Here is a 20503-nt window from a genome sequence, read left to right as displayed (position 1 = left end):
AATTTTCTTCAATTTTGACTAGTTTCATTTCTTTTAACAAATTGTAAAGACAACTTCTCAGTAACTGTTTGACATCTACTATCATTTTAGATTCCTCAAGAAGATACTTAATGTGAAATTAATTGTTATGATACAAACAGTATTAATATCGTAAAAGTAGTAAGGACCAAGATTGCCATTCTTTGTTGTGGCTCATTTTAATTTAAATCGTAAAATTTGGTCAAAAAATAAACCTATGAAGAAAATTTAAGTAATAGAAATTGGGGTAATATAAGTATAACTTAATTTATAGCCGTAAGTATAGTATTGGCGTTATATAAATAAACAAATCAAAAAGAGAGTGTTCCAGAATTAAACTGTCTACTCGACACCTTTAGTATAGTTTTACTCATTACCAAGTCTTTATGTTTGATCAACGTACATTGAAAACGTTACCAAAGTTACCAAACACAGCGCTTTTGGATAAAAAACTTATAATCGAATGTATCGTCTGATTTTACTGACTAGTTGTAAATAGAGCCAAGTAAATATGATGTACTAATTTATATTTATTTTATATTTAAATGAGTTATTTTAAAGAAATAATTATATACATTTAAATAAAAGATGATAGGTCACTTAGCGATTGTATGTGTAACTAATCAAATTTGTAACACGATGATCTGTTACTTATATTTATAAGTAATAGATCAACAGTCTAATCAAAGAAATAATTACGGTTAAGTATTTTGAATATATCCATAAAAATTCCTTTATCATTTGCAATAAAAAAAAATTACAAGAATTACAATAGACTTAATGGTCGTTATAAACAATTTAAACTGTATGTATAAATAATAAATAATATTGATTTCCTACATAATAATAATAATAATAACAATAATAATAGGAAATAATAAATTTACGTTTTCAATTCGTCAATATGTTTTGAAATAAATACCAAAATTATAATATATTGAAATATTTACATACTTTAATTACTTTATAAAAGCCCTTGTCAATTAAATTCAATATATAGATAGATATGTACTAATATAATACAGTTCCGTCTAGAACAAGGCGTGGTATTTCACAGTCATTGAAAATAGATTATCGAAAAGTCCAGATAATTCTTATTGTTCGGACGGAAAAGTGAAGTGTGTTTTTGAACATATTTAAAAATACGTAAAATATGAATTTCTTAATTACTTACCTTCTTATATACTTTCCAATTTTCTTATGGTACATGTAAATCAAGTTTTACAGTATGATATGGTACCAAATTTACCATATCATACTGTAAAACTCAGTAATTCATCCAATTTGAAGAAGTTTCCAAGAAATGTCTGACAACTTTTTTGAATGAAAATATTTCAAATCCAGGGACTTCTTTTTCAAGAAACATTCTTTATTGTTAATTTAGTGGCAAACTAAAAATTGATAAAAATCCACCGAGGGTGATATTGAGAAGGTCTAGTTGAAAAAAAAATTCAGCCATGTTGAGTATAGGAGAACTTATCTTCCTCATTGAAAGTTCATGGAGCTTAAATCAATCGCCGCGATCTAACAATTTTCGGAGTTCTTAGCAGTCTGGGGCTATGACAATTCCCGTTGAGGAAAAAGTTGTCTAGCACAGCCCTGACTAGACGTTCTCGAACTTTCAGCCGTACTAAATTAACGTCAAATATCCAAGCCTGGTCCTGGACTTCTATATATTTTGTTTTTGTTTAATTTCAAGACCATAAACAAAACATATACATCATGCAAGTTTGTTGTATCGATATTTGCAATGTCGATACAACAAACAACTAACACACACAAACAAACAAACAATATTAAATTCTACCCTTAGTGAAAATAAAAAAAATGGGAATAAAAACAAACATCTCTACCTTTATTATTTTGTTACAAATTTCTTTTCAAATGTTGTGTTTTTTTGTCGATATTGCTTTAATTAAATGATTTACTTCTTTAGAAGATTATTATCAAGTTTGTTGTTTTGTTCAACAATTCTTTCTTTTCTTTTCTTATTTATTTATAAGTTATTCGTATTTTGTAAATATTGCTGGTAAAGACAGGACTTCACTGGAAATTAACATTTTTGAAAACCCATGCCATTGTTTTTTTTTTTTTGTTATATGTTAAAAGTTCTACAACTTCTTGCTGAAAAATTTTCGAAACTGATTTCGGAAAATTTTCTTTTGAACGGAAAACACAAACTTGATGAAAGTTCAATGAGATTACATATGAGAAAATAATTGAATAAAAATGCAAAAATATTTTGGCGTGTTACTAAATAAAGCTGGTCACCTTGATAATTACTATTTTTAAGGTACCGGGCAACGAGTCTTTATTTCAAATGCCCAATAAAATGATTTTTGCATTTTATTTTCAATAACCTATTTATTTGAATTTTGTTCTCAATAACGGTGTTAATTCATCGACGTTAAGCTTGTCACGGAATTTAAAACTTTCCAGGTTCCGTGCAACAGAAATTCCCAAGAAGGCAAATTTTTTCTTACAGGTAAACGTAATTAGATTGTGTCCGTAGCAACAGCTTCGATAATTTCACATTTGAGAAATCAGTCACTTTCGCTTATTGCTAAGGTATCAGTAAAAGTTGATTTAACTCTCATTAAAAACCTTAAATTAAAAACTTAACCTCTTCATTAGTCTTTAACTTGATTGATCCAGAAAGAAAATTGTAAAACGTATTAAAATGAACAACTTTGCCAATAAACTATAGCTTACCAGTAATGAGATAATGTCGTGTCCTAGCTAGTTCAGGTCAACCTTATAGTTTAATCTATATCCTTTTTTGTAATATTTTTCTTCGACTTTGAGCTTGGTCTCCGGTTAAACGGGACTCTCTATATAATAAATGGCAAAAACTGATATTTATACCAAGTGGTATTCAGATAAATTCGAAGTACTAATGTTTTTCAATTAGTTTTCAATGCACAAGTGAGAAATAGAAAACGGATATCATTGACAATGAGGAAGGAATTCAAATCAATTCTTTGAATTAACTTATTAATCATGTTCTAAGTTTTTCAGAGAACAATTTCTAAATTTCTAAATTTGTTATACATAATTTAAAAAATCAATTTTTTTATTCGTAAACAGTTCTTCCGAATCTTTTAATACGTCCAAAAAACCCGCAGTAATGTACAGCAATACAAGATGGCTATGGATTTTCGTTTAATGGATGTATCTCATACGCTTTACAATATGTGTTTAAACTAATTTTTTTTTAAATAAATCTTTAAATAGCTATGTATTTATTATTATGACTATAATTTTGTTTTAAGTTCAGAACTTTGTCCTCTTTGGGAACATTTATTTCTAAAACGGACTATATTCGCCACCAATCGAATGCAATACGTTTATTAAAGGTTAAAAAAGTATTGACCTACAAATTCAAATTTAAATTCTAGATAACAAAATATTTCTTTTGAACCATACAACTTCACATATTTTGTTTTTATTAAAAACTTACCTGACAAAATATAATCAAATCAGTCTTACGAGAAACTTTTATGATTTTCTTGTAATGAAAAATTTTATAAAGAGGATTCTACCCACGAATAACACTCTATTTAAGTAAATCATAAAAATTTACGGAGTGTGCGAGAAAAAACTATTTTTTAAAACTATGCAAAAGAAATTATGTTGTTAAAGAATATGAAAAATTTAGGACAGAATGTGCTCCGTTTCAAGAAAATTTAAAAGGTTGAATACAATGCTTCAATTACCTATATATATTCCCAATCAATCCATGGGAGTGAGTCAATACATGACAAAGTAACATCAAATAGAATATATTATCTTGTTATTTAATCAGAATTTTAGTTATTATAATTTGTTCATGAAAAACATCTGAGAAAGTAAATTGATTTCATGTTTTCTCTTCAAAATAATCCTCTTTTGATTGAAAACTGAAGAAAATGATTCAAAAATTATTTGCAAAATCACAGTACAATAAACTCGTTTAGGGTGGATGGGATGTTGCATATTCTAGTTCACTTGATGGGCAGACGATATGTTTAAAGTATTTTTAAACGATAAGAAAATATTCTCTTCAAATCTTATAACATTAACTTACTCTCCATACATATCGTTAAAAAGTTGTTGATCTAAAAATATAACAGTATTAATATTTTGTCAAGTTGTGAACGTATTAAGAAGTAATTGGAAATAATATCTCAGGTACAGTTTAGTTAATATTTCTGGGTAGACTCATAAAAGAATAGAACTAATTCAAAACACAAATCGTGTGATTGTTATTTCTCAAAGAACACATGAATGAGAAAAATTTCGTTGTTTTGAGAAATCCCTACAATAGGTATTCGTGGAACCCAGATGAGAGTCTTGAATCATTTTTCGAAAAATATACTTGGCAATCAATGATATATAATATCGTTCAGGTTGTAGCCCATTAAAATGGTTAAGAAAATTATAGAATGGCGTTTTGCTTACACCGTTGAAGAGGCAACAATTATTTGAACAAAAAACAAGAGTATAACTTTTATAGACTCTGTAAGCATCATATATGCAGTCATTAAATACATTATGTAACTTACAGGAATAAAAAAAAAATGTTCTCAATATCCACACAGCCATCCATCAGTCAGTGAGTCAGTCAGTCAGTCAGTCAATCAAATAGAATGTTTTTGGGGGTGTGTTAAAAAATTTCCCTACATAAAATTTGAATAATTTACAGATAAAAGTAAATGCTTTGTTATTGCAAAGTAAAAAGGTTTTTTTTTATTACAGTTTTGCTGCTTATATCATCACACTAACATCGATGATCGAGTTTTTGCATGCTTTAAATACCATTATCTATTATTCTATTCAAGTTATATGTTGTCATCGTTTAAAACTATAAAATAAAATCTTATATACGTACCTTCTATGTTGTTACATTACAAAAATCTCGGATTCGAATGTTAAAAGTTTCAAATGTATTCGATACAGTAAGAATTGTTCTATACCACATTTTGAAAAACTATTGCTAAGAGCTTATCTTGTTTACAAGTTCGACAAGAAGGTTTGATTTTTCTTTGTAGCGACGACCAAACTCCAAACTGTTTGTGTAAAATTTTGTAAAATCTCTCATTTCGATTATAAGCTCCTTGTAATAACACATAGTAAATTGATGGATGTTTTTTTAACGTAACAAATAATATAATTTGTTTTAAATTAACAGTTAGTTTACGAGGTTTCACTGCAGTCTAAGAGTTGATAACTTTAACTAAACGACTATATTGTATTACCTACATGTAATTAAACTATTGAGTTTTAATTAGTACTAAAATGTTTTTTGCTATATAATCTACTTATCGAGATAATTTAATTTTATTCGTGGAAAATTTAGCACTATAATAAATTATAATTTAAATTGCATGATGATCTGAGGTTTTATCAAAGCCTCTAAGTAAATCAGTTCAATTAGTTATTATTCACGTATCTACTAATATTTGGTTTCCCAAATGCACATCGTATCGTTTTGGTAAACACTGTGTTTCCTCAAAAGCTCATTTTTTTTTTCTATTATAAAAATATGTGGTGATATTTAAAACTATATAATCAGACTAAAAATTTGGTACATAGGAAACCATCGTTTGAAATTATCAGTATGGTACTTGGTATTGTGCGCCCATACATTAAAAGGCTTCGTAGTAAAAAAAAAATAGTCCCGTATAATAAAAAGACTCGGAAATAATTCGGTCGATTATCAGATGAGTGAGCAGGTTTCAAAAACTTACTATGTCAAAAAAACTGAAAATATTATTCGGAATCTCCAAATAGGAATTATTTTCAGAAATTGTTAAACAATTACGTATTTCAGATAACATTTTGACACCAGAAAACCTGTTTTTTAGTTATTTTAAATGGTTACTGGGTAATGAAAAAATAACACAAAAGGAAATAGGTAAATTCAGTAGGAGAAACTTTATTTGTTTCATTGTCAATAACCATTTTAAATTCCAGCCAGCTCCCGGACAAACATACATACACACATACATGTAAACAGACATTGCAAGTTATACAAGTTAAATAAAAGCTTGTAATAACTTGTAATAATAAATAGGCTGCGAACCTATAACGAAGCAAAATATCTAAGATTATATTTCTCTGTCATTTGTTGGATTGGCAAAAGAAGGTTAGGTCATTGAAAAAAAGTTAATATAAAGGTGTCCTTCCATAATTAAATTTAAATTCAGCATTCGATCCATTATTAAAAACACGTATGTCTTAACTGTTTTTATTATTTTACTTTTATGAATTCTCCAGATATCAAACACAAATAATCATATAAATTTCGCTTCATTATGAGCTCACGGTCTGTAAACTTGGTTGCTAAAACATGAATGTTCCATATTAAATGTAACTGGAAGCAGTCTAGATAGATATTCATATATGATTTTTCAATTTGATTTGTTTTACGCATGAATACTTCGCACCATACATATAGGTATCTAAAAGATATAAAATTTTAACAATAGTCTTTATGTAAATTTGATCTATTTCTATCAAATATTTGTGTTCAAAATATTATTATTAAAATTCTATATGTGTAAAACACTATATTGTGGGTGATTCAATAATCCACTGACAAATTTTAAGCATGACTTTGTACCGTACAAACAATGGATTTACAATTTATTATCTAAATAATTAATATTAATAGTATTTATGTTCTATCATATTATGGTAAACCATGTAAGCTGTTGTAATTTCTTTTATATTTACATGTGAGCTTTGCTCGGTATTTTTTGAGTTTAAAAGGAACAAATTTTATCGATAATATAAGAACCGTTTAAAATGTCCCCATCCAAATACAAATTTGAATGTCCCGCTAATATACTTTACTTCGTTTACTATGATAAACACCAGTATATGTCAGCAAGAGTCGTATTTTGCAGTTTGTTTCAGTTTTTCTTGAAAACACGGATAAAACGAAATTTTCTTAAAAAGGAAACCTTGCTAGATTGATATAAGATGAATGTTCTTGAAAATCGTTGGAACCGAGATTGCTGATATATACATATATATATATAATCTCGGAAACGGTGTACAAAATATATTTATTTTGTACAACTTAAAGATTATGATTAATTAAATTAAAAATAAAGTGAATGATTTAGAGTAGAGAAATTAGAAAGTTAAATCAAATAATTCGATAATCTAAACAAAGTTTTCATTATTATTTATTCTAAGTCAAGTCAATTTCGAAATCATTTCAAAATCGAAGTCACAAATCTAAGGCACGCACATTGTATTATTGATCACCCTGTTTATTTAAATATTCTATTCTTGATTCAGTTTTATGGATGTGTTTTCTATTGGTAGAATTTATACAATTTGAATCACCAATTGAAATTACATAGGTAGAAAATGTTTTCTATTTTTTGACATTACAATGTTTTGTGATTTTTTAACCCTATCAAAAAAATTATGCGTTCCAAAATAAAAACCGAAAATGGTAGGTAACCAAACGACTAACGAGAATTTAAAAAAAGTATTTTCTTCTTTAAAAGTTGTAATAAAACTTCCGTATAATTTTTGTGGATGCACTATGGAAGCGTGAAAACGCAAAGAAAATTGGTCTTACCTTGTTTGGAAAATAAAATTGTAAGACTTCATTAAGAGTTATTGAGCACTCAAATTGACTTCATAGAGCTCAAGGAATCCTTATCGGAATCCAATAATTTTTTTAAACAAAATTATTATCGAAAAAACATTTGCTGAACCTGGTAGTGTTTCGGTAGAAAAGTATCTACCAGGAACAGTTATACATATTTCAGTAAAGCATACACTGCCATTAAGGGCTTTTAAAAACAACAAATAATTTTTTTTACTACGCCATTCAATATGATGATTACAATCAAAATGATATATGAAAATTTAAAATCCAACAAATTTTTTGATATGGTAACATATTAACTACATGCTTGTCAAAGAATAATAATAATTGTATATCATTTTGATATAATAATTTGATATGTTATTGGAAATTGGAAATAGAGTTTGTATATCTAAAAATAACTTCATCATAGTTTTTTTTTACTCTATAAACTATTTTGATTAAATATGGTATAATAAATAAACTAAAAAAAAGTAATATTTATTAAAAAAATATTCTAGGTATAATAAAAAATATTATATAAATATTTTCATTAAAATGATTTTGCACATACAATTAATTAAATAAATTCTTTGATGTACATAAAATACCTAAATTCGATTAAAATTTAATTTTAACAAATGAGTCTGTGGGCATTCAAATTTTCTGCCTGTTTAATGTATACTATTTTTCTTTATTTTCGGCCGAAAGTAAGACATTTATGCTTTCTGCCTCCCAATAGTAGCAGAAATTACGTACTTTCGGCTCTGGATAGAGAAAATTTTTTTTTTGTTATAAAATATACTTTTTCAGATACGAGCTCAGATTACATATAACTTCGATCACCTTTTTTAGAAAAATTTGAGTTTACATGGGTCAAAAATTACATAAAAACTTCCACCTAAACTTAGTTAGTCATAATTAGAGTATCATTATATTCATTTGTTAGAGTAAGTACCTTATATAGATATTAAGAACCATCGGATAAAAATTTGTAAACAGATAAATGCAATTTTTTGACATTTGAATACCTGATAATATTTTTGAACATTTTTAGTTCGCGGTTTTTGCTATAAAAAGTAACCTTGTAAACTAAACATTTGTAAATGAACAAATTAGATATGCTGTGAGCTTAAATAGGATCTAATTGACAATATAGTTTATGAAAAAACAATGAACAAAAGTTTCCTTTTGCCGAATATTTAGTCTAATTTTTAAGTAAATTGTACTAACAGCAACTTTGTTCAATTTACTCTATGTACAGTGACCATTGTGCTGCTTGCTATAATAAGTACACAGATGAGTAATATATGGTAATATTCGTTTCAGCGTTGTCAGATTTAATGCGCTAACACAATTACTACTTAGAAATGTCTTATCTTAAGTTTATAACCGATTTGAAAAACGGCCTTGAATTTGAAAGACGACCGTATTCAACGAGTATAATGCGACCCATTTATCAGTTTCGCGAGATCTAATTTGCGTAACAAAAAAAAAAAAAATCGTTATGTTAATTCTTATTTTTCGAGGATGTTTCTGGGAGGAATTCTAACAAATGATTCCAGTGGTGAACAGATCAGAGTCCTTACCCAGCTATTTACCAGTCTATATAAAAAATGTTTATAAAATTATATAGTTACAGATAAAAAATAACATATTTAAACTCATGTACATGGTTATTTAGCTTGTTAGTTTTTATTTTATATTTTTTAATAATATGTACATAGTATGTAAGTTGGTTTTCAACATATCGTGCTAATTTCATTTCCAACGATCGATTTTGCGTCAGTGTCATGTTTGTTATCATTCATTAATCAACGAGACAACGTTTTATATACATACACATACCATAATATTATTACATATGCGTACAAGTTGATGCAAAATTAGCTTTAGACTTCAATACTTTTGTTATGAAAACGTATTTTTGTATACAAAATTCTTTTGGCAAACGCAATTTACCAATGTTCTTTGAAAGTTGATTTTAAATCATCTGTTATCTTTGACACTTGATATGAAAAGAGGTACAGGGTTTTAACGTGCTGAAAATGGGCCAGCTCATTCAAATCTTTTTCAAAAGTTCCATATATTTTTGTTAGTTACTTCTCCTACTTTTAAAATTTTCTCGAGAGAATTTATTAAAATCGTAAAAATGGGCGGGCAGTGAGTTTTACATGCTTTGAATGGGGAAATTTCGAACTTTCCAGCTGTATGCAACTTCGGGATGTCACAGCAAACATTATTGAGTCTGAGGGCCTTGAAATTTTCTGCCTGTGTAATGCATACTATTTTTTATACATATGGTTATAACGTGCTGAAAATGGGCCAGCCTAATAAAATCTATTTCAAAAATTCTGTTTATTTTTGTTAGTTACTTACGTATCTGAAGTTGTTCCCTTCATCAAGGTGCTCTCTTATACAGTTGAATCTAAGTAACATCATCATATAATTCATGTGATTGACACTATGAAAACCTTACAAGTTTCTCTTACAGGTTTTCTTCTTTGAGTGTTTAGTAACAGTTTCATCTTGTATTTTTATTGATCCAGGATAAATAGGACTTGACGGTGCAGTCCAGCACGTTGTTGGATCCGTAAAACATCACATTGCTTTTTTTGAATCATTACCTTCTCAACATTTTACGTTATGCCATAAATTAAAATATAGCAAAGCAAAATGCTTACTCATCAATAAGGATTGATTCGGGTGGAACGTGATTTCCACTCAAAATATATCATTCAATTTGTAAATAAACGAGTAGAAAAAGTAACTGTTGTATTTAGAGTACTTAGAGTACTTTACAAAGAATGAAGATACGTTATCCCCTTGGTACTACATATTACCCTACATACCTACATAATACAAGCTCCTAGTACATTCATTTGTTAGAGTGTTTATATTCAGCTCAACTACACAACATATTATTATATTTTAAAAGAATTATTAAACATTTATTATTTATTTAGTTTTTATTTTATTTCCGGAGTCCGTAGCTATAATTAATGGGCCTTTATAATATTATTATATCTAATATCTAAGTGTTTATACGATGCATTTGAGCTAAACTATTGAAATTAAAACTGAATATTCCTTTATGGTTGTACAAGAAATTAACAGAAAGCTCATGGAGCTTTTCAATAGTTAATCATTTTTGATAGCGGAAGCAGAAAGCGGTTATATAGTTTAGAGATAACTGCAACTAGGAACAATTGACTTAATATAACGCTTACAGAGTTGCGTGGAGCATCCTTTTGAAGCTCAAGAGTCTCGATAAACATTTAAAAATCTTAAGCGAAGTTTCTTTCAATGCAGATTAAAATTACATCTTCACGTGTTTTTCAAAAAGTTTAAACTATTTGCTTCTTCGTTGTGGTGAATGAGAAGAGATAGAATGTTGGTATAAATACATTTTCATGAAAAGTGTTCTGAGCTAGGCGAATATGTTTACGCTAAAACTGAGTACTTTGTCTTCAAATCAGAAAAAATGCTCAACAGTTTTGAAACAAGCTGTTCAAGTAAAACGGCTCTTATGATCCACTTCATCAAATTCCCAGATAATAAATATTAATTATTTTATCTTGTAAAAGATGTGTAGTTTGGCGACTGAACACTGAACACGCACTCTCTGGCCAAAGTCGTCAGATCAACAACCGGCAGTTGCAAAAACGTTTTTTTTTTGTAGGTTTAGAAATTCATAAAATTCAATATTTGTAAATTTTTTTTTAATCATAAATAATTCAAAATTTAAAACGATTGGCATAAATATGAAATCGGTGCCACCTTTCATTCACGAGAAATAATAACTAGAGTACCTACCCAGAGCCATGAAACTAAAAGTGGTGTTAGTACATTGTCCTGGTTATAAAACATAAAAATACGTTGGACATTTTGATATCAATTTTCAGATCCAAATTACAAATACTCGGTGAAGTTAATAAACTAATTGAAATAATCAGACGAAATTGAAACATACAGTGACATTTTACATTTATTTTGTGGATTGTTTTATTATATATAAATACATTTAATTGCTACAACACCTGTTTCAATTATTATACAACATAAATTCATTTCATAGTTATACTTTTTATAAATACTTTTCAGTGAACATAGACAGAATAGGTAATTTTTATTAATTAATAATATACAACTGTATATTGTGTTTTATGCAAACACAAGCGTATACATCGGCATTTTATTAAGAAATTTTACAATTATTTTGAAATCATTATGAATTAACTATTAATTTTCTTGGAGGGCGATGGCATTTTATAGATGCCGAAAAATATATTTGGCATGATAGATAAAATATAGATGAAGCCACCAATACAATATGGAGGACTATATGGAGACAACACTCTCCCAAAACACCAACCATGGTTGCATAAAAAATAAACGGTAATTCTACAACTTTTTGAAAATAGATTCCTCCGAAGTTAACAACTTTACTTTATATTTTTGAAAATAAATCAAGCAAATCTAATGATGCTTTCGATAGATCAAAAGAAAAATCATAAGAATCATCAAAATCACCCCACGCGTTTGGTCTCTCGTGTTTCGCAAAAGAACATGCATATGTACATATTTGCCATACATATGACAGTCTTGATTTCAAAAACCATGATGGGCTGCCTCTTTTAGTATCATTTTTATCAACAATTTAATGTTGCTATGAATAGTAACATCTGTTTATTCATTTTCAGTAATATTGTATATGCGTTCATGTGTACCTCGGTTTAGTGGTTTCTATGTTTTTGTACATGTATGAATAAGGGAGAAATAACTCGAATTACTAAAAACAGTCATTTGATTAGTCTTTCGAGTCTTTGGTAAGTTTAAATATCTTGTGAAATTTTAGTACTTTTTCGCTCTAAAGAAGATAATTTTCTAATTTTATTCCTCTTTAGCGTTCGTCTATTTAAGAATTTTCTATTCGTTCCATATTTATCCATCCAGAGTCTCTCCGGATTCATATGATATCTCTGGGTGGTTCAACATATAACCGCAGAGCTTCATCACATTATAGATAATGTAAAAGTACTGGCAATTTCTTAATAAGCTTACAGCTAAATAAGCGTACTTCTCCAGATACAGGTTGTTGAAAAATGTCCCAAGTATGGGACATTGCGACAAGTATCACTATAGGCCATAGACATTAAGAACATAATGCCAGATACTTTTTTCGCACAATATTTTTAGCATGTCTCTATTATCAGCTTCTTAATCTTGTTTCGCTGACATTTATTTTTTTATTAACGCCCGTGAGATAAGAAGTACTTTTCTCGCTCTGTATGCGAAAAAATAATAGTTCAATACCATACTAGGGTGGTAATGAATTCATCGTAAGTAGCTAGGAGTAAGCTTTGAATTGAGTTCTTTAAAACCATTCTTGTAAATTTGGTCTTATCGTTAATTAATCGTTCTGGTAACTACTTTACAACACTACATGGAACTAGCCAAATAAATGTTTACCCATATCCCCATTATGCCTACGACCACCATATTAAAACAAAACCACTGTATTAAATAGGAATCATTCCGGATAACTAATTAATACTGAATAATAAAATAACAATTATTATATAACATACTGAATATATGTATATTGTTCTAATATTATAATTTTTAAACAATATCAATGGATATTAAAATCCAATTTAAATTGGATTTTTATGCAGATTTAATTACTTTCTGCCTATCAAGGTAATTTATGTATGATAATGTAGGTAGCTTTTTTTTTATCTTCGAAAACAGTATTTTTGCAATTTTTGTATTTGTAATCCGATACTAATTTATGATTTTCGTAATAACCAGTCATATAAATTGAATTTGCCAAGGAAGGAAAGTTATGTGACTGAAAGCATGAAGCTTGCAAAACAAGCAAAAAATTTTGCTTGAGTAATATCCTTTTAGGCAGAAAATTTTCAGAAGTTACGATTACATGTTCTAAACGTTGCACATACTACTTGAACATGCAAACGCTGCACAAAAGTCTACTTCATTTGCAAAAAATATATTTGTGCAACTTGCATGAGCGTGTTACAAGCATAAAATATCATGCTGTATAATAATAAATTTTTTTTAAAAAGTATTATTGAATGATCGATTTTTTTTTAATTCGTAAGAGAAAAACTAATTAACATACCTCCCGCATCTCCCAACAATACATTATTTACCTTTTTTTCTGTTCAACAATAATTCTCAATACAATGCTTCATCTTTCATAATAATAATGATATGTATACAAAAAAATATTCTAAAAATTCGATCTCCGATGTCCTATGCATAAAATTTTTTAAATAACTAGAATATTTAGGTCTAATTTCATTAAGTAGATTTAGTAGAGTCTCTTGACAAAATCTGTTTGCGATACGATAACCGGGTAGTTTAGCATAAAACTACGACAATAGTCTAAAATCAGATTTCAGCAAGCGTTCAATAAGTAGGATGGTATATTGAAATATATGAACAAACTGTCTAATATTATGGCAACGATGTTCCTTTCGTTATATATTATGTATATAAAACATAAAAAGAGCTTAAATGGACGAGCGGTCTAAGGCGTTCGTCTTTGACCGTTGGACTCTTTAGACTTAGGTTGCGGATTCGAATCCAAGCAACGGCAGTGTGAACAATTTATAATTAATGGAGGTGCAGAATTGATCACATTGTCGTCGCTTGGATAAGAACGAAGTAACCGATTTCACCCACATCATAAATTTAATTGTAAAAATATGAATGTAAGTTAATAAATAAAGATTAGCAAATAATTATGTGGGTGGCCTCTGTGATAAGGCATATGTCATAAAAACGTAGGTTAAAACTATTATTATTATTATTATTATGTAAAACATAAAAAAAAATTAAAATTAATTTAAAAAAAAAAAAAAAAAACATTGGCATGGATGAGTTTCGACCAGACGACTTTCTACTTGAGAAGCGGGCACTATGATCACAGACCATAACCTCGAAAAAACTGTTAATATTTTAAGATAATATGAACATAAAATTATATTCACCTGGTTGTTCTCGACCTGATAACCTTCCATATGAGGAATGGGTACTATAATCACAAGACCACGTCCTTCTTGAAAAAACTATTAATATTTTCAGATAATAAACTTAATGCATTGTGTGATAGGAACAATATTCCAATAGCCGACTCTCTTATTTGTCAAGTCATTCGAAAGATGCTTTTTCATTTTAAGATGTTTGATTATAATTGATATATTGACTACTTGATTATGACCGATATATTGATTACAAGTTATGCTTTTCTTTACCAAAGGAGTGTTCTTAATTTTTCGACGAGATACCGCCTCTCTATAAAAATAAAATTGTTATTGAACAGTTTTGATGAATTATTGTTCTTATTACAAAGAACGCTGAACAAACATATAATAATAACGTGTAGAATACCTGCTGTTAGTAACACTTAATATGCCTCAAGCTTATTAAGTGCTAATGTAAACTATACGTATTATCATTATATCTATCCATTATGAATAATCAAATATATATTGCAGTAGTTTGATAGTACCTACATACTACAGACAGACCTACCTATTAATGGGTGTTTTTTTATACGTTCCCTATAAATTAAAATAAAAACAATGAAAAATATTTTTAACGATGTTCCAGCATGGCATTTGCAGTTTCTATGTTAAAGAAATGGTACAATTTTTTTTTCGACAGAATTTAACGAAAAATTAAATTTAAGAATTTAATAATGCTTACTATTAATGCCAACGTCCCAATTTCGATCAATTTACGTCAAAATTAATATCTCGAAAGTGAAAATTAATTTCTAAATTTTTTTTTTAGAATTGTATTGTATAAACATTTTTTTCTACTTTTTCTTCAATATATAATAATATCATAAAAAATAGTTGGAGAGACCGGACATTTTACATGCTTTAAATGGGACATGACCCTCAAAATCGCGAACTTTGTCTTTAAATATCTCGCGATCTAAACGGTCAAATATTATGAAATTTTAGGAATTCATAAATAAAGCTATTATAAACCCGAGAAAAAAAATTCGGCCAAATCTGTCGAAAAGTGATTTCATGCTGGTACTACCTTAATATCAATGAAACTGACTTTTACGGTAAGTTATTATTACGCTATTGATGATGATGGAATTTTCAAAAAATTTCATCGATCCTACCTCATAGATGTCAAAAATGACCATCCCGTTTATAATTTATATATACACTAGCAGATACCCGCACGCTTTGCTGGGCAATTTCTCCTATCACGTTATGGCCCTCTTTTATCCACCCTTTTGCTGACAATTTTCTGGATTTATATTTTTCGGTGGAGAACTTTTTTGAAAATGAAGTTTTCCCCATCATACTTGCTGACATTGTATAAGTCCAATCATTAAATTAACCTGTTTTTATACTTTTTGGATGAAAATTACCCCATCCACTGAGTTTCATCAAATTCCAAAACAAATTTTTTTTCGATCTCCAATTTTGATAAAACTCAGTATAAAAGGTAATTTTGACCCAAAAAGTATAAAAATCGGTTTCATTTGATTACTGGTCGAATAGTTTTTGAGATACGGACTAAAATCCATCAAAATATTGCGATATCTCAGAAACTCTGCATCCAATCATTAAATAAATTAACCTGATTTTGATACTTTTTAGATGCAAATTACCCCATCCTCCGAGTTTCTTCAAATTCCAAAACAAAAATTTGTTTGCGATTTTCTAAATTTTTTCAAAATTGAACCGTGGTTAACATTTGAACAAATTTATCTTTCGTTCAATAATGGTATGGAAGCCATTTCTTTTTTCAATAAAAATTTTTGATTATTTAATGTAAAGATTGATATACAACGAATTTTCTCAGTGTAAACATAACTAACTTGAATAAACACTAAATGAAATGATGATGTTTTAATGAAGAAATATAATGTATTTAAAACCATATTTATATAATGATCGTTTATGTTTGATAATAATGAAATTTTTCCTATTGAACATTGAACAGAGTAAGTGTATGTAAAGAATATCTTGAGAAAGAAATTTCTAATATTCTGCATGACAACAAAAATAGGACTACCACTGAAGGTTTCTTGATGTAATCTGTAGCATTAAATTTTTCATAGCAGAAAATTTTCAATGGTAAAGTAATTCTTATGGAAGCATTCGAGTTCTAATTTAATCATAGATCAAACTGCTCAGAATGAAGCGTTCTTCTTTCCATGGTTCTGACACGGTCATAGTCTGAATGTACGAAAATAATTGTTTGAAGAATAATTTCCTCAACATCTTTATAAATTTTTGTGGCACTGATATAAATCAATTTGAAAATATAATCTAAATAAAAACGTTTTAATAAAAAAAATCTCATTTGTTCTAAGAATACATATAATTTCTTTTTTTCATTTGGAAATATTATTTTTGTTTTTGAACTGTTTGAATAGCAAAACAAAAATTGAAGAATTTGATGGTTTAATTGTTTTATTGAAAAAGAAAACAATTATAGGACCATTATTATTTTATTAGAAAATATAATTATACTTCATATAAACAGTTCTTAGAATCAAAATATTTTATAAAGCTCATAACGAAAACAAAGTTTAACATGTGTATCTGTGAACGTGTGTTTCTATCTGTGGTAACGTAGCCTCTGAACACATGACCGATTTTGATTAAGTATTTCATTTTATTTTTATTTTAATTGGCTGTAGTAAAAGAATTTTAAGCTATGGTTCAAGAACTTGTTCATCGTTAGAGCACCTGCTATCCTTATTTGCAAATTGTAAAGATGAGCCTTAGAACCAAGGTTTAGATTGTATCTCAAACATAAATTTAGATTGTACCTTTAAAGTGCAAATTGAGGCTGTTAATTACTCGACAACCCCCTTCCCCGCCGTCTATCTAAAAATGGTAAAGAAAGGTAGTACATATCCTGTATATGAGTAAAGAAAGTGTATATGAGTAAAGTGACTTTTAAGTAAACTTAAAAGTTTTTTATAATTTACATTGAGTACTACTACATCCTTAAACCTTATGAGGCTTCACTTCGACGAGCCTGAATGATTGTATTATAAATATTTTGATCCCTTTGAACAAATATGGAGTTTATTAAAAAAATTTTCACCACTTAAATAATGTTTCAGGATCGTAGCAATGAAGATTGAAACAGGTAGTAATTAATGAGAACTGATATTAATGTAATTAATTAAGGATAAAAAATTAAAAAAAAAAAGTAAAAAATAAAGTTTTTCGTATTTGAATGAAATCAACTTGGTTTCTTTTACGGTAACCAGAATTTCCAGTTCATATGGCAAAAGTTTTAAAATCAAAGAAGCTACAATTACCAATTTGTTTATTTAAACACGAGTATAAATACCAGATTTTTAATTAAAGCGGAAATATCTATGATAATACTTATGCATTTCAAATTTTAATTTTAATATTTTGACTAGAAAATGTAATTTAATGAAGTAAAAACATTTTTGGTATGGTATATTTACAAACAAACTTACACTCTACTATGTATTTATGTTTGACGTAACAAATAACATCTTATATTCATTAACAAATATTTTAATGACTTTCATTTCGTAAACAGTAACAAAATTGAGTGAACATTATAGTAACAAATAAAAAAAGAGAAATATGTTGTACTCTCTTCGAAATGTTTGAAAATACTTTTACTTCTGAAATAAATAAAAATAAAGTTTTTTCTCAGAAAACAAGTAATAAATTTCGGTATACAATTAAACGAAAAAACAATAAGTATTAATTACGTTTAAAGTGATTATAAATACTTTTGTTTTTAATACCATATATATTTACACAAATTTTGTAAATATATTTTTGTGCTTTCATCTTTTTTCGTTTTATGTGCCTTTCTCTTTACGTTTTATCCTTTAAAGGTTTAAAAATAATCATTAACATACATAGAAATAAATTTTATTAATTCTGCTAAGTGTTCATTGTCGCTTGTAGATTATATTCTTGGAATGTAAGTTTTAATAGTCTTAAGTTGTAAAATAAGTTTGTACTAACTACTATGAGCTTTCATTGATAACTGAAACTTTCATGTATGCCATTGTCAGAACTGGAATTGAAATGGCACCACGTGGGAAGCACCAGCTTTCAAATAAAAAAAGAATCATCAAAATTGGTTCACCCAGTCGAAAGTTCTGAGGTAACAAACATTACAGTCGAATTGAAAACCTTCTCTTTTTTTTGAAGTCGGTTAAAAAATATCATACTTCCTGCTTCTTACAGCCTATGCAATTCCCACACAAATGTAGACATTATCTTTATTGGCTGTTTCTTATTATTAGGTATTATAAAATATTATTCAATATACAAATGAATAATTCAGGATAAATACTTTGACATTCTTGATAGTTTTAATAAATAGACCAAATAGAAAGACGACGATAGTACCTACTAACTATTTTCGATTTAAATGTAGAAATGTTTACATTCATGAAATTGCATACATGATTTCACATTTACAAGTAAATCGTACAAGTATTTTGTATTTTATTTTTGTTTTTTAAAAAAAAAAAAAGCGTTGTATAGGGCTTTTGTATAGGCAAATGTTACGTTACGTAATGTTAAGTTACGTAATTAGTCTATTTCCAAAATTACTTGAGGTCGATGGTCAAATCACGATTACACAGTAACGAAATGGAACTTAAAGGTATTTGATGTAAAATAAGTTTCTTCATATATTTTTTTTTCGATCTCTTCAATTCAAAGTTGACAGAATTATACAAATTTTATTGAAATTCTATGCATGTTCCCTGAAATTGTTTGGGTACAGTCACAAAAATTTAATAAATGGTGCAACATGAATATCTAATTCCCATTTCCGAAGTTCTAATTATTGCCTGTACCTCTTTAGTATAGAAATTAATTGTCTGCTTAAAGTTTCCGGTCTCTAAAAACCAAAAAATTTCCTTCAACTTTAATTAATTTTCATAAATCCAATTAATGTGATCCATAAATTTTCCATAATTTTTTTAAAATCAAGTTTTACAAAATTTTTTGTTTGTTCAAGAATACAAATAAAAAGGTGGGTGGCCTCTGTTATAGACGTGATCTGGCAAATGAAGGTTAAACCCCATCATTATTATAGGTATCTCAGACTTTTGTTGGACGTGAGTTGTTTCAAATTCAGACACAAAATATTGCACTTATCCTAGGCCTTTGCGGTGACTCAACATTTGTTCAACTTCAGTACAAATAACTCCAAAACTGATTGACTATTCAGTTGCGATTAAGTTAATCGAATATCGCAGAATAGTACGTCGTAGTCGCCCTTTCGTACAATTATTGCAAACTAGTTGGGTTGCATATGCATTTCAAAAGCATTGCCGAATAGATAGAAAAAATTCCTTAATTAGATTTCATTATTGTTATTCAAAAAATTAATAAGTAAGGTTGCAGTGGCACTGCAATGGATAAGCGGAAGGTCCTAGTCTGATTTCAGTGATCTCTACCATGAAACACGTTGAAAATAGTAGCATTCTAAGACACAAAGATTTTATTATTCCGATTTAAGATAACTTCTAATATGTATATTAACGAATGAACATCTCGAATTTGTATATTAACGTACACTAAAGTACTAACGAACCTCGAAGAAACCCATGAGGTATTACACTTAAATATTTACATAAAGACATGGAACACAGTAGTTGACTTTAATATATGAACTATTTTATTATTTGTTGAGTAAGCAAACTGATACCCACAATATTACTTCTAAAAAACCATTCTCATTGTATTGTTTGTGGTACTTTGGCTACATTTATATGTGTGTGTGTGTGTGTATGTACGAAATGTCTCTTTCATGCAAATGTTATTGATTTAGTAGTATTATTATAGTCTGTCGAATTCATTGAAAAGA

General features: G+C 28.2%; 1 protein-coding gene across 2 annotated transcripts in view; it reads left to right on the top strand.

Annotated features, from left to right (window-relative positions):
• The window catches only part of LOC123296657 (potassium voltage-gated channel protein Shaker), a 381812-nt gene that overhangs the window by 87936 nt on the left and 273373 nt on the right, over positions 1 to 20503 (top strand). The window lies entirely within an intron of this gene.

The sequence above is a fragment of the Chrysoperla carnea genome, chromosome 3 (genome assembly GCF_905475395.1).
Source record: "Chrysoperla carnea chromosome 3, inChrCarn1.1, whole genome shotgun sequence".
NCBI lineage: Eukaryota > Metazoa > Arthropoda > Insecta > Neuroptera > Chrysopidae > Chrysoperla > Chrysoperla carnea.
The sequence above is the reverse complement of the archived record's forward strand: the minus strand, read 5'-3'. Positions and strand labels throughout refer to the sequence as shown.